The 15301-nt window shown below is 42.6% G+C and overlaps 1 protein-coding gene across 1 annotated transcript in view; it reads right to left on the bottom strand.

The window, feature by feature from the left end:
* The window catches only part of HM13 (histocompatibility minor 13), a 669462-nt gene that overhangs the window by 128197 nt on the left and 525964 nt on the right, over positions 1-15301 (bottom strand). The window lies entirely within an intron of this gene.

Here is a 15301-nt window from a genome sequence, read left to right as displayed (position 1 = left end):
TGAGCACCTACAAGGATGCATGGATTGTGCCATCCCTAGCAAAACCTAGACTCACTCCTCTGAGAGAAGGAAACCAGTTTGGTGGACCCTTGCAATAAACAGGCTATACAATAAGAGGAGGAAACTAGTTCAGAAAAAAGCAAATCCCAAGAAGGTAAGACATCCCTGATCAGTATCAGTAAGAAACTAAGGTCCCTCATGAAATCATCCAAGGCGAACTTCGAAAGAAAAATAGCCAAGGATTCAAAAGATAACCACAAAGCCTTCTTTAGCTATGTTAAGAATGTAAGTGGCAACTCGCAGATATGCACTGAACTAGTGCAAAATAGCATAAAATATACTGAACCTACTGATATTGCCAACATCCTGGCAGATAGATTCAGTGCAAACTTCAGCCCCCCCCCAACCTCCAAAAGGGCCCACAACAACACCGGAAAAGTGTAGTGTCCCAAAAATCACAGATGCACAGATAACAGCCCTTTCAAAAGCCAAAAACACAGCGTCAATGGGACCAGATGGTGTCCCAGGCTGCATCTTGCATGAACTACAGAACGAACTAACCCCCCCACCTAAAAATGCTGTTCAACCTCAGCCTCTCCACAGGCTACGTGCCCACAGAATGGCACACAGCAAAGTACAGTTGTGTACACTTACCATAAATGTAGATGTTAGAGTGTATTCACTGTTGTAGTCATTACATTTGGGTAATCTGCTGGCAGGTTGCCCTCCAGTCGGCCTGAATTCCAAAGTCTTGGGTCCTGCGTCGGTTGCTGTCTTCTCTTCCATGACGTCAGGTCGTCAGGAGTATAAAACATGCAGCCAACGCCATTTTCTTTAGTTTTTCTTGCCCCTGATGTCAGGTGCCCCCAAAAGGGGTAGCAAATTTATATAAATTATATATATATATATATATATATATATATATACACACACACACACACACACACACACACACACATACACACACATGCATCAATATAAACTTTACCTTCATCTACAAGCAAATACACCACATAGGTTGTAGAAGATAGAGAAGGAAATATAAATTTCAGAAAGACAGGGGGGTGGCGGGAGGGTAACCTGGACTGCAACAGTGAATACACTCTAACATCTACATTTATGGTAAGTGTACACAACTGTACTATGTTCTTCGTGTTTCGCTGTTGCAGTCATTACATTTGGGTAGAATCCCAAAGCTATGGTTGGGAGGCTGGAGCTAAACAGCATTAGGTGCGGCTATAAGGCCCTGCAGCACTGCAGTGGCAAAGCCTGCCTGGACTTGAGAGTAAAGAGGCAAATGGTAATGCTTTGTAAAGGTGTGAACAGAGCTCCAAGTAGCAGCCTCTAGAATGTCTTTGGTTGGTACTCCTCTGAGAAAGGCTGCTGAAGTAGCTGCAGCTCTGGTGGAATGAGACCTAGTGCCCTTGGGCACAGGTTTACCATGGTGTAAGTAGCAGAAACGGATGTAGTGGCTTATCCACTTTGAAATGGTCTGCTTTGAAATAGCCTTTCCTTCTGATCCTGCAGCATATGACACTAGTAATTGCTCAGTTTTTCTTAGAGTTTTAGTCCTGCTCAAGCAGAATCTTAGCTGTCTGTGTATGTCCAAGGAATGCAGAATTTTCTCCCCCTTGTTCTGCGGGTTTGGATAGAAAGTTGGCAGATGAATTGTTTGGTTAAGGGCCACACTGGAAACCACCTAAGGCATAAAAGTAGGATTTGTCCTCAGAGACACCCTGTCTGGGTAAAATATGATAAAAGGCTCTACAGCCATGAGGGCCTGTAGCTCTGAAACTCTTCTTGCTGAAGTAATTACTAGCAGCAGAGCTGTTTTCCATGATAAGAACTTTAAATCAGCAGTAGCAGCTGGTTCAAATGGAAGCAGGGTGAGCTTTTCCAACACATAATTGAGGTCCCATGCAGGTAATGCTGATCTTCAAGGAGGCCTTAATTTTTTGGCTCCTCTAAGATACTGCTTTAGTAAAGGATGAGAAAAGATTGGTGGCTCTGTATTGTAATAAGCCGAAATGGCAGAGGCATGGATTTTGATTGATGAGAAAGATAGGCCTTTGTCAAGCATCTCAGTTAAGTTTTGTAATATCTGAGGAACATTTGGTTCCGCTGTATCAGTTCCTTGTGCTTGATTCCAAGCACAGAACCTCTTCCATTTCTCAGCATAAGATTTTCTAGTACTAGGCCTTCTGGCTTCCAAAATGACATCCATCACAGCTTTACTGAGAGGTGTAGTTTGTATGACTACATGATTAGCCATGCTGCCAGGTTCAGAGTCTGTAGTTGATTGTGCAGGATCGGATTATTTTGCTGGGACAGTAGTTGTGGTCTTTGAGGCAAGCTCCAAGCTGGGTATTGAGACAAGTTCCTTAGGACTGGGTACCAGTATTGGCGGGGCCAGTCTGGGGCAATTAATATCTTTGGCTTCTCTTGTCTGACTTTTAGGAGGACCTTGGGTAGAAGAGGCAGAGGAGGAAAGCCGTAAACAAACAGGTTTTTCCAACTGAAGGATAGGGCGTCCACTTTCCATGCTTGTCTGTGATAAGTCCTTGTGCAGAATCTTTCCAACTGATAATTTTGAGGAGAAGCGAATAGATCTATATCCGGGCTCCCCCATTTCTCTGTTATCATGCTGAAGACCTGTGGATTTAGTTTCCACTCATGAGGATCCCATAAGGTTTCTGCCTAAATCGTCTGCCAGAGTGTTTTGTTTTCCTGGCAGGATTTGAGCTTGAAGATGTATTTGGTAGGTCAAAGCTGTGTTCCACAGTGCCATGGCTAATCTGCAAAGGGGGTATGAGTGTGTACCCCCTTGCTTGTTTATATACCACATGACTGTGGTGTTGTCCGTCTATCAGCAGTTGTCCTGGATGAAGTAAGTCCTTGAAGGCTGTTAGGGCATTTTGAACAGCTAGCATCTCTTTCTGGTTGATATGCAAATGCATTTGTTTTGGTGTCCATAAGCCCTGAATGCATCTTCCTACCATGTGGGCTCCCCAAGGCATAATCTGACACGTCTGTTAAGGTCTGGCTGGCAGGGGTAGAGTGAAGGGTAGTCCCATGTTTTGGTGACATGCCTTTGCCCACCATAGAAACTCCTGTTGCAGGCAGGGAATGAGAGGAATCATTGTTTCTAGACTGTGTGAATGTTGACTCCATAAACTTTTTAGGTACCATTGAAGTTTCCTCATATGCAGTCTTGCATATGGAATTAGTAGGATGCAGGATGCCATGAAGTCCAGAGCCTGCAGAATTTGTCTTGCAGAAGACTGGGTTTTTGTTGCCATCAGTTTTAAGTAAGTAGTCAGTTGTCTTTGCTTGTCTGGCGTGAGGTAAGCAATCTGGGCAGTTGTATTCAAGCTTGCACCCAGGAATGTTATCTTTTGAGAGGGTACCAGTTGTGATTTCTTTTCATTTATTGTGTACCCTAGGCATGTTAGAAGCCTTCTCACAAACGCCAGGTGTTGAAGAAGAGAGTATCCTTGTTCTCGGTTTGAATGAGACAGTCGTCCAAGTAAGGATATATTTGTATACTTTTGTCTGCAAAATGCAATTACTGGTGCCAGGCACTTTGTAAAGACCCTGGGCGCAGTAGACAAGCCAAAGGGCAGTGCAGAGAATCGGTAATGCATTAAGCCAGCCTTGAATCTGAGGTATCTTCTGCACGATTGTCTTATTGGGACATGCAGGTATGCCTCTTTTAGGTCTAGAGTCACCAGCCAAGCATTCTTGCCCAGCATGGGCAGAAGCTACTGCAAAGTCAGCATTTTGAATTTTGGAATGTCCGGGTATGTGTTCAAAATCAATAAATCCAGTATTGGCCGCCAGGCCTTGTCCTTTCTGGGTACCAAGAACAGTCTTGAGTAAAAACCTTGTCCTTTTTCCTGTTCTGGTACTGTCTGAATGGCCCCCATATCCATGAGAGACGTAACCTGTTTCTGTGCCTCTGCCCATTGATTTTTTGGCAGGTCTGGCCAACCATTTGCCATTGGCAGAGTGTGGAAATGGAATCTGTATCCCTGTAATACGATGCTTAGCACCCACTTGTCCCGGGTTATTAACTGCCAATTTTGAGCAAAAAGTGCTAATTTTCCCCCTATGGGTGCTGCCAAAAGTCAAGTGCTTGGTGTAGGCAGAGGGAAGTCATTGGGATTGCTTTCTGTAGGTTTGCGCTTTATCCCCTCCAGATTTGGAGGTGGAAGCGCCCCATTGCTTTGACCTGTATGAATCTTGCACCTGGTATCTGGAACCCTTAGGGCGTCTGGATTTGCCCCTTTGAGTTCTGTCTGACACAGGAAAGGACCAATTTTTTGTAGGCCAGTGTCTACTGAATCTTGGTGGCTGCACTTGTAAGAAGTCTTTAACAGTTTGCATAGACTTAGCTTTGTCTTCCATTTTCTTTAGAACAACTTCTCCCTTAATACCAAACAGGGAATCATGCTGTAAAGGTGCATCTAGCAATTTAGCTTTAACATGATCAGGCAAATTTTGTTCCTTTAACCAGGCATGCCTCCTAATCACCGATCCAGTAACTGCGGCCCTGTAGGAGGCCTCTTAGGAATCAAAACCACATTGCAAAGTATGCTTTCCAACTAGTTCAGCTGCATGCAATAATTCCTGCAATTCTTTGTTTTCTGCACATTCTGAAATCAACATCATTTTCTCTTTCAGCAATCCCATAACATGTTGATGGCACTTAATCATATGAAATTGACAGTTTAAGGCCCTGACTGCCAAGGTTGCAGATGTATAAACCTTTTTCCCCCATCTGTCTAGTGCCCTTGAATCTCTGTCAGAGGGTGTAGGAGTTTTTGCTGTTGAGGCCTTAACTCCCTTTGGACCCTGTAAAATAAATAGTTTCAGGATCAGCAGCAGGGTTTCTAAATAAAAATTTATGTGAGTCGGGTACCCTGTAATTTCTGTCAGGCTTACTGGGAGCCGGAGGTAAGGAGTCAGGGGTCAAGCTGGACTCCAAAAACACATCATCCACAATGTCTAAAACAGGGGGGGGGGTGGCTAAAGGCTTGTGCTGAGGGAGAAGGAAATCTCTGAGCCTCATTTTTGATTCTGAAAAATCTTGACTCTCCCAGTGAAAATGTTTCCTCAAAGTATGCAAGGTTTCTCCAAATGAATAATCCTCAGGAGGAGATGCAGATGGAATAGACTCCTCAGCATCAGAATCCTCACAGGGAGGTATAGACAATTCCTGATCAGAAGAGGATTCGGAAGAAATAGAAACCTGATCTGAAGATTCATAATCAGTGTCTTGCCTAGGGCTCTTATCTGGAGGGGGATGGGTACACCCCTGATCAAGGTAATAAGGTCTTGCCATTTTGATCATCTGTTTTTTAGACATAGTGGCCTGTGCACGTGGCTCATGCGTCAGTTTTTTAGTTTTAGAAGTTGCTTTGGTTTTGCAGCTGTCGTCGGTTTGATATACAAATGTTGAGGTCTGAATACACCTTCAGAAGCTGGTGCCTGCTCAGTGGCTCCGGACCCATCCAAGGGAGATACATTCGTCGGTCTAATACCTTGAGTATCTTGCGGCATGCCGGACTCCACATGGGTGTCGGTAGAGGCCTGAGACTCAAAGGTAGCGGGTATCAGGCGCTGTGAAAGCGCCTCACTGAGTACTGGTGAACCGGCGACTGGCTTAGGAGAAGCTTCGTCGTCGGTTTTGGATCTCGACTGCCTTTCTCTGTCCTTTTCTTTGCGTTATGTACTCTGGTAGTCGGATTGCTATCCGACGACATTTCTGGGTAGTTAAATCTGTTTCCAAAATACTTTGATGCAAAAATATACCGACGCTTAATAGTGCGTTGGTTAAATCTAGCACAAAACCGACAGCCAGGCATGTTGTGATCAGGGCCTAGGCAAGAAATACAGTATAAATGGAAATTCTTAGGAGGTATTTGCTTCCCACAAGTAATGCAATTAACTTTTTCTGACATCGGCAAAAAGCAAGAAAAAAGTTTCCCCAACGGGGTACTTAGCTTTAGAGAAGACTTCGGTTCTGAAACTCAAACTTGCATTTTTCAGTAGTTGGCTAACCGGCACTTGGAAAATGCTTCTGCTTCGGGCACCGCACGGCAAGAAAGACTAAAGAAAATGTCGTCGGCTGCATGTTTTATACCCCTGACGACCTGATGTCATGGAAGAGAAGACAGCAACCGACGCAGGACTCAAGACTTTGGAATTCAGGCTGACTGAGGGCAACCTGCCAGCAGAATACCCAAATGTAATGACTGCAAAAGTGACACACGAAGAACATTGATTATTCCTCTCCACAAAGGAGGGGCTACAACTGACCCTGGTAACTATCACCCCAATCAGCCTGACTAGCCAAGTCTGCAAGGCTATGGAGTGCATCATAATGGAACTCATTAACAAAGACATTGGGAACCTCCAAACACTTGACCCAACCCAGTTCGGCTTTGTTAAGGGCAGATCATGCCTACTAAACCTGGTTGACTTCTTTGAGACAAGTCACCAAGGCAATAGACGAGGGAAAGGTGGTTCACACAGCCTACCTTGCCCTCGCCAAGGCTTTCGGCAGCATTCCCCACTAGGGTATTACAGAGAAACTCATCAGCCTGAACCATAAACCCTATGTCACGAGATGGGCTGCCAACTGGCTTACAGACAGAACTCACACGGTAAGAATAGCGGGCTCCAGGTCCGACTCTAAACCAGTCACAAGTGGTGTCCCTCAAGGCTCGGTCCTGGGACCCGTACTGTTCAGCATATACTTCTCAGAAGTACAGGCAAACACAGGAGGACTATGGCTAATCAAGTTCACCGATGACTGCAAACTGGGAGCCATAACTGACTCTCCGGCTGACACGGATATTCTCCAAAAGGGCCTTACTGAGCCGGACACCTGGTGTTAAAGTCAAGGCCTCAAGCTAAATGCCAAAAAATGCAGCCATCCCATTTGGGAAAAAGAAAACCTGCACGAATTACCGCAGAGGTGGCAGCACCCTTAATACAGAAGAGGTAATAAAAGATCTGGGGACCCAGGTAGATAGTAATCTCTCCTTTGACAATCATATTGCCAAAGTAGTTAGGAAATCCTTCTATGTGGCCCATCTAATTACTAAAGGGTTTGCATCTAGAAATAAAGAGGTTATAGTGGCCCCTCTACTCGTCACTCATTAGACCCATCATAGAGTACAGTGCCCCATTTGGGATGTACCTCACAAGACGCTTTCAACAGCTGGAAAGACCACAAAAGTACCTTACCAAGAGGATTACTGGCCTCAAACATATGTCCTATGCAGCCCGACTGAAAAAACTCCGGCTGTACTCAGTGGCATATCGCTTACTCAGAGGTGATCTCTGCCTGACTTACAAAATCACGTCCAACTCAGAATTGATGGACATGCTCCACCTACAGAAATCCAAGTCACTGAGAGCCACGCGCTCTAGTGAGCTAAACCTCGCCACAACAATACATAGAACATGCTGGAGGGATAGATTCCTGTCACAGAGACTCCCCATGCTTTGGAACAAAATTATATCAGGCAGAGCCCCTCACTAACCCTCTTCAAGAGAAACCTTGACGAGTGGATGGGTAACAGAAAATACACCCCTGGGATCACTTCCTTGGCTCTGCTTGACAGAGGATCAGTTAATCAATGAGGCGGCGAAAGCCAACACACTCTGGCTAGGCTTATAAATGCCCTTGGGCAGATAGCCTAGTACCTACCTATGAACCTAGGGTCTATATTAGAACACCGAATGTTAAAAATTTTGAGTGTTCCTATTATCGACCCATTTTCAGCGAACGCTGAAAATATCGAAGAAACAGAAAACCGAATTTTTTCCTAGGGAAAGAATTCGGTTGTCCGTTTCTGTTGCTTCGGTATTTTCAGCGCTGTGGTGGAAAGTTACAGGTCGGGTTCAGGTAAGTGTGTGCGATTGTGTGGACGTGAGGGTTAGGGCAGGGTAGGTGAGTTAGGGTTAGGGCGCAGGGTGAGGTGACTGTGCGATAGTGACGGAACCTTAGGGTTAGGATTTGGGTTAAGGTAAGTGGATAGTTAGTGGTGTATGTATAGTTTAGTGTAGGGTTAGGTGTAAGAGTTTAGGCGTATGTGTGTGGACTGCTGTTTGTTTGGTGTGCTTGTGTTGTGTGTGTGTTTTGGAACAGCAAATTTTTTCCCCTAGGAAAAAATTCGCTGTTCTGTATTTTCGATATTTTAAATTTTCGATTCATAGGATTCGATATTAGAACACTCGAAATTTTGAACATTCGGTGTTCTAATATAGACCCTGAACCTATGAACCTATAAAACAAAACACTTTTTATACAAATAAATCAATTGAATAATTAAATAATTCAATTAATCCAAACAACACAATTTCAAAGCATCTTTGTAAACTCAAACACATACATAATGTATGGTTGGTAGTATACATATATGTTTAATGTTTTAACCTTTTTCTTTTAAGTATATTTTAAAATTTTCTTTGTCATTGATGCCATGGGGGAATACTTGCATTCAATTTAACTATCCAGCAGTATCCTTGCCAAACAAGTTCTTCTTCAGCTTCAAGTCTATTATCAAAATTCAGTACCTTATCCAGCACTAGAAATCTGGGCATCCCTTTGAATTTAGTAATGCTATAATGTTTACCCCATGCTTTAGTGGTATTCCCCTTTTTACAGCATAAATATGCTCATTTATTCTCCTACAGAACTCCCTAGTAGTTCTGCAAATAAAATATGAAGGACATCCCGAACAAAGAGATAAAATAAACTATAAATTTACATCTACAAACATTGGTACTCGAAAATTTAATTCTAGTTTTTTTTAAGATATGTTTGCACAGCTGTATTACTAAAGGCAAATAAATTGCTGCAACAGAAAGAACAGATACTAGATACAGATAAAGATGTCTTACTATACTGTTCAGAGTGATGCAAATTAGTATTGACAGTAAGGGTCTAAGGAGGATATATTAGGTCCAGGAACAGTACACCCTTGATAGTTTTGGAGGAGTTGGGGGATGGGGTGGACAGATCATTAGATTAAGGGGTTAGAAAAAGATAGGGAGAGTGTAGAGTGAAGAGAAGAGGTACTTGTGAATGTGTGTGCTGTGTGTCTCTCTGCTATAAGAGGGGGGTGGTGGTCTCACTTCTTTGTTATCTTAGCCTAGAGGGCTTCCTCTGTACTTTAAGTGCTAGGCACAAAGTTTGAGAATTAATTTTATGCTCAATTTCTGAGAGACTTGGTTGGCTATAATCACCTGCATTAGAAGCTGAAGTGAAGTACAAACTTGCAGTTTTAAAAGTACTGTATTTAATTTTTTTCTGTTACATAATTGTGCGTTTCACTGAATAGTGTGTGCTGTGTGCCTCTCTGCAGTTAGTTCCCCACTCACCCTCCCTGTTCTTGTTCTGGTGTTCGTGTTGGTGGCTCTGGAATTACCTGCCCTCTCCTGTAAGTCTGTACTAGAACACTCCTCCTGAGTCCATCTCATTTGCTCACTTAACAGAGTACAGTGAGATCATATTCTGAGTCTAGTGTTCACTCTACTTAATACAGAGAAAAGATTTGAGAAGGCCAACACACTTGGGTTCTTTCTTCCTCTCTCCTTGCACTTTACTAACAAAAAAAAAAAATTGCACTTTATTCATCTGCTTTTACTGTATTTGTGTTTCCTCCTACTTTATTTTGTTTTTGCCTCTTCTTAAAAGTACTCAATTTTATTTATTCTGCTGCATTTACTACTATTGTTAGTAGCCTGATTAAATTGTAACTGTTATTCTAAGACTTTTGGTTTAAGCACTTGGGCTTCATACTGGTTGTTTTACATTAAGAAGGTTTGAGGTCTGCACTGTTGTGGCAGGACAGGTAGCTTACATCCTTCTGATGTGGGAATTGCTGATTGACGGCTCAGTGTCTGCTATTCTAAAAGTGTATTAGTTCTGGTTTAAGCATTGGGCTTCAGGCCAGTTATTCTACATTAAGAAGGTGTGTGGTCTGCACTCTTGTGGGAGGAGAGGCTGGATTCTGCCCTTCTGAGTTGGGAATTTCTGGTCATAGGCTTATTGTGCCTGCTTATGTGAACTGTTTCTTTCTGAAATTGGTGCGCCTTGTTGCTGTAGCATAGACCAGATTCAGGCCTACTGAATCTAGCTTTGTTTGTATAACTTGAGCACGGATTCAGGCCAGATTTTCTGGAGAAGGTTCCTCTGCACCCTAGTAGTGGGAGTGTGCGGTTAGAACTTGTCTGATTGAAAACTGCTGGAATAGGGCTCAGTTTTGATCTTTTTTTTTGGTTAATTGCGTTGTGTTGTTATTCTTTTGGCTTTTTCCCGGTAAGGGGTCACCACAGCGGAACTCTGGTCCGCTAATGATTGGCAGTAGATTTTTACGAAACGCCGAGGTGCCAGCTCGACACCCAACCTTCAACGAAGGCATGTCCATTTACGCACGCATGTCTTTCGAACGCTACCCAACCGTGGGGAGGACATGCAGACTCCACACAGAAGGCACTCCCAAGCCACGGCGAGAATCGAACGGGAGAACCTCTTGTTGTGAGGTAACAACGTTACCGCCATACCACCACGGTTTATTTTCTGGTTAATTGGGTAACTTGTTTAAATCAGTTTGTTCATTTTCTATTGTTTTATTTATATATATATATAAAAAATTGCACTTTATTCATTTGCTTTTACTGTATTTGCGTTTCTTCCTACTTTATTAGTAGGGGCATTGACTAACTCTGATCTGAGATATATAATAAGTATCCTTTTCTGTGCATTTAAAGTGGGTTTTTTTTTTTATTGTATCTGCTTTATTTTCCTGGAAAAAAAAAAAAAAAAAAAAAAAACAAACAAACAATATACTGGTTTCCCGCCTTTCTAAGCTAGTATAGTCCAGCTTTCAGGTTAGTGCTGAATTCAGGGCTGTGTTACAAATCTCTGTGTTTGCCCAAACCTTACATGGATAGAAGGAAGTTTCTCTGTTCACCTGTGAGAGAGGAGAGCTTTGGGCAGTCTACCTGTCCCTGGAAGAGTGGTTTCAGCCCAGAAATTAGTAGTTTATTGGCCATTTTGGGCTAATTTCTCTCTCTTTCATTTCCCTGCTATAAAAACCGCATTTGCCAGGTTTTGCACACCAGGCAGCACGCTGGTTAGCTAGGGTAAAACTATTCCCGGCTCCACAAAGTCTCCTCTTCAGGTTTTCCCTTGGAACTAGGTAAACTTTTCAACTTAAGCACTCAAGCCATTCATTTCTCAGCCCGGCACTTGCTCAAAACTCATAGCAAGCACTTATAAACCCTAGCACTAGACCCCCCTATACTGTACAGAAGGACAAGGCTCTCTCTATTCGACCTCACCAGCCATTCAGTAAAACAGTTCACTGTACCTATCCAGGCATGCCCAAAGGGCAGTTTCAGGTGTAGTCTCCAGTCCAATGGATGAATCTGGGCATTTTGAGGCATAAGACCATGACAATGCAGAATTCTAAAAATCAAAGTCATAGAAGCACACACCTTTTCTCCAAACCTATCAATAGGTTTACCATCCTTTAGGATTAACAAAATGCTTAGCAGCAGCTGCATTACCTAAAAGCTACAGCTGCTGGATCAGGTCTGGGATTGATGTATAAAAACTTGGTACGTTCATAGGCAAGTACTAGGCTAGATGCCCTTGTGGCCCATTTTAAGCCTAGCCAATTTCATTTCTGTGCTGAAAATAACCTAGACCATTCAGCTATAGACTGGTCCTCCTCATCCCATAGTCGAGAACTGTATATTATCCCTAATGAGAATAACTGGATCATACCACAGATAATTTGAGGGGGACCCATGCAAGGGAACAAGAATTTAAGAGCTGTCTCTGTCCATTAATAGTACAGGGGGCAATCCTGGGGAAAAAGTTCCATTTCCCATACACAGATCCAAGCTGCACATGAGTATGGACAGGGATGTACTTTATTTTATGTGGATGGGGAGTCTACTCCAGAGCAGCAGTATCCTTTGTGAGATATACCTGTCCCTCCAAACCATTTTGTTGATGTTGCAGAACAGGTGTAGATCCCTAGACAAAGCATTACTGATGCCATTTTTGACTTACTGATGTACAGTAAATCCATCACTATTGGGTTGGAGGACTCCTTATATGCCAGACAGGTCAAATCTTAGCAGTCTGCAGGACACAGAGTACAGTAACATGGCTTTGAATAGGTCCATGTAGGACATGTTTAGGCCTTTTATCCTTTTAGTAAGGTATCTGTCGGCATTACAGTTGTTGCACATGTCTGGACTGATACATGCCAAAGAGAGCACTACATACAATGACTGGCCTAAAAAGGGTTGAGTAAAGCGGGACAATGACATCCCTAGATCCCTTTGCTTATAAGCTGAGCAATGTAGAATGAGTTCCTTACAACAATGGATACGTGTTAGTCAAAATTTACATCACTGTCCAGATAAGTTCCCAAATCCTGAACTAGTTTACCTTTCAGGGCGTATTGTCAATATGGTAATTCCCTGGGGTAAATGTATCAATGACGCATTTTTTTTTTGCATTTAGTTTCGGTCCATGACATCCATGACTTTGGCACCAGTTATTTATTTTGGGAAAACCTTCCTGCAAGACGTGCAAGTCATTTGGAGATTCAATGCCCGCTCCTAGCTTGCGGTCATCTGCAAACAGTCACCTAGATCATTTTAGTATTGGCTTTTACTTCAGAAAAGCAGATGCCAAACAGGTGTAGTCCTAGCACAGAAACCTGGGGAACTCCACTGGTGACTGCTGTCTGTGGAGGTAATTTTCCCCTACTTTGAATTCTTGCATTCTATCGCACCAGATGTTAATCCAGCAGGTGACGGGTTTATTCCAGTTTATTTAGCTTTTCTATTATGCCTCAGTAAGGAATTGCGTCAAGAACTTTGGCCATTTTGACATATGCATGGAGTACCTTTCTGCCTTCATCCATTGCTTTGGTGACCTTTTCAAAAAAAAAAAAAAAGGTCACCAGATTGAGCAAGCATGACCAGCCCCTGACTAATCCAAATAGAGATGGGTCTAGTGTTTGGAGGTTCACTATGACCTGACTGAAAAGTTTCATGAGTCTTTCCACGGCTTTGCATACAAGGCTGGTAAGATTTGTCTAATTGCCCGAGTTTGTGGAAGGTCCTCCCTTGTGTAGGAGAATAACTATAGTTCTCCATTTGCTTTTTACAAAACCTGTATGGAGGCTATAATTCATCAGCATTGTTAGGTGTGTGGCTAAATCGTACTTCATGCCATTTAAGATGCATCCAGGGATATTGGCAGGATCCAATGATGCAATATTTATAGCTTTTGATAGTACTTTTAGGACTTGGTTTTGTGTGATAGCTGGAGGTGAGCCAGTTTCAGGTATATCTTGAGGGAGAGCTGGAAGTGAGAAAAAGTCAGAGCTAAATTTATTGGCCAGTAGGTTCACTATATCTTAATCATCAATGTAGGTTGAACACCGTTCACTATCAGCTTAGTGCACTGTTGCACTGTGCTTTTTTTTTCAGATTACGAACATAACCAAAAATGCCTTGTGAGTGTTTTTGGCTTGAGTAACTATTTTAGCCACAATCTTGACTTCTGTGGATTTTATTAATCTCCTGAGTTGTTTAATGCAGGTGACAAGGGCTCTAACATTCTGGAATGACTCTTCTTACTTTTTGTCAAAATTCTTTTCCTTTTATAATAAAGCTTGTTGATATTATGGTTCCACCTTGTGCTGCATCTATGCAGTTATTTGGAAGCTGGTATAGTGTGGTGAGGGTGAGTTTCAGTATATTCAGTGTAGTTAACTTGGTTAGGTGGAGATTTAAAGCTCGTCAATAAATCACTTGGAAGAGTAGATAGTTTGTCTTAAAAGAAATTCCTTACGGTACACCTTGGGTGAAAGAAATCTCAGGTTTCAGTTTTATTTCAAAGGAGACTGCTTTATGGTCAGACATAGTAAGTGATGAAGATTCACAAGGGATGGTGCAAGATGCTCCCATATAAGTAAGGACCAAGATGTTACTCCCCCTAGCAGATAAGTGCACTTGTACTGACATCACCTGGATAAGACAACCTTGTGTTTCTAAAAGTTAGCCAAATAGTCCACTTATGCTGCGCTGATGAAGTCATAAGAAGACTGAAACAAGCATGCCCACAGCTAGTGGGGTTTGGCTTTATTGGTCTGAACGTGTCCATTAACAGACTTAAAAAGAAAAAAAAAAGTCATGGGCATTCATAACTGCCATTCATAACTGCCATATAGCTTAAACACCTGATGTCTTTAAGGAGTTATTTGCATATATCCCATTTTCCACTTTTACAAGAGGGTTTAAGGAATCACACAGAGAAAACTCTAGCTTGGCTAGGATTTTCTGGTCATTTTTTCTTTACTTAATGACAACGTCCAGGAATCTCTGTGCTTGTGTATTAGTGGTGTGTTGATTTCCCAGTCTGTAGTTGGATAGTTTAGATCACCTAGGACAATGGTATTGGGTTTAATACTGAGTAATTCAAGCTCCTGTAGATATGTGTTGTGGCTTTCTTGTGTTACAGAGAGAGTTCTGTGGCTAGCTAATGCATGATATGGGGACCTTTCTGATGGTTATTTGGACATGAAGCTCTAATGCATCATGCTGCTTTACCAGCCTTGATGGGACTCCCTTCTGGATGTAGATTCAGACACTTCCACCTTTTCCCTCTCATGTGCACTAGCTAGTGTGAATGTGTGGAAGGCATTCTAGGCCTGCACAGCTGGAGTGGTCTCTTCTAAAGTATGAGTCAGTCATTACACAAATGTCATCGTCTTCCAGGGTGAGGAGGACTTGTAGGGAGTGGAGGCTTCTAGCACTGGTCAGTAACACTTCATATTTTTGTTTGCTTGTTTTCTTGTGATGGCAGGTTTATTAGGTTGGCATTGCCTAAAAAATGTACTAAGAGGTTGGCCAATGTCTTTGCCAATAACTGAAACCCTAAAAGGGACAGATGCAAGTCATCCCCAGAGAAGCAGTGTAGTCTGTTGGTCATATCCTTCAGGATGGGAAATATTGGCCTGCCTTTGAATGACACCAAAAACTAAGTCAATTACTGAAGTAATTTTTTGCTCACACGTGACAACAGACTTGGAGAAGGTAGAATGCTGCTCAATACTCGCTCATATCTGCTTTGGACAAATGGCCTATGAAGACATGTGATGGATCGCTCATAGTCCAGACAGGTACACCGAGTCACTGACCCCAACATGAACTAAGACAGTCATACTGGTACTTGTTATTCAGAGACTTGAGT

Source organism: Protopterus annectens, chromosome 12.part0 (assembly GCF_019279795.1).
Source record: "Protopterus annectens isolate FY-2018-M chromosome 12.part0, PAN1.0, whole genome shotgun sequence".
NCBI classification, from domain to species: Eukaryota; Metazoa; Chordata; order Ceratodontiformes; family Protopteridae; genus Protopterus; species Protopterus annectens.
Note: the sequence above shows the minus strand (reverse complement) of the source record. Positions and strands in the feature narration are given on the sequence as shown.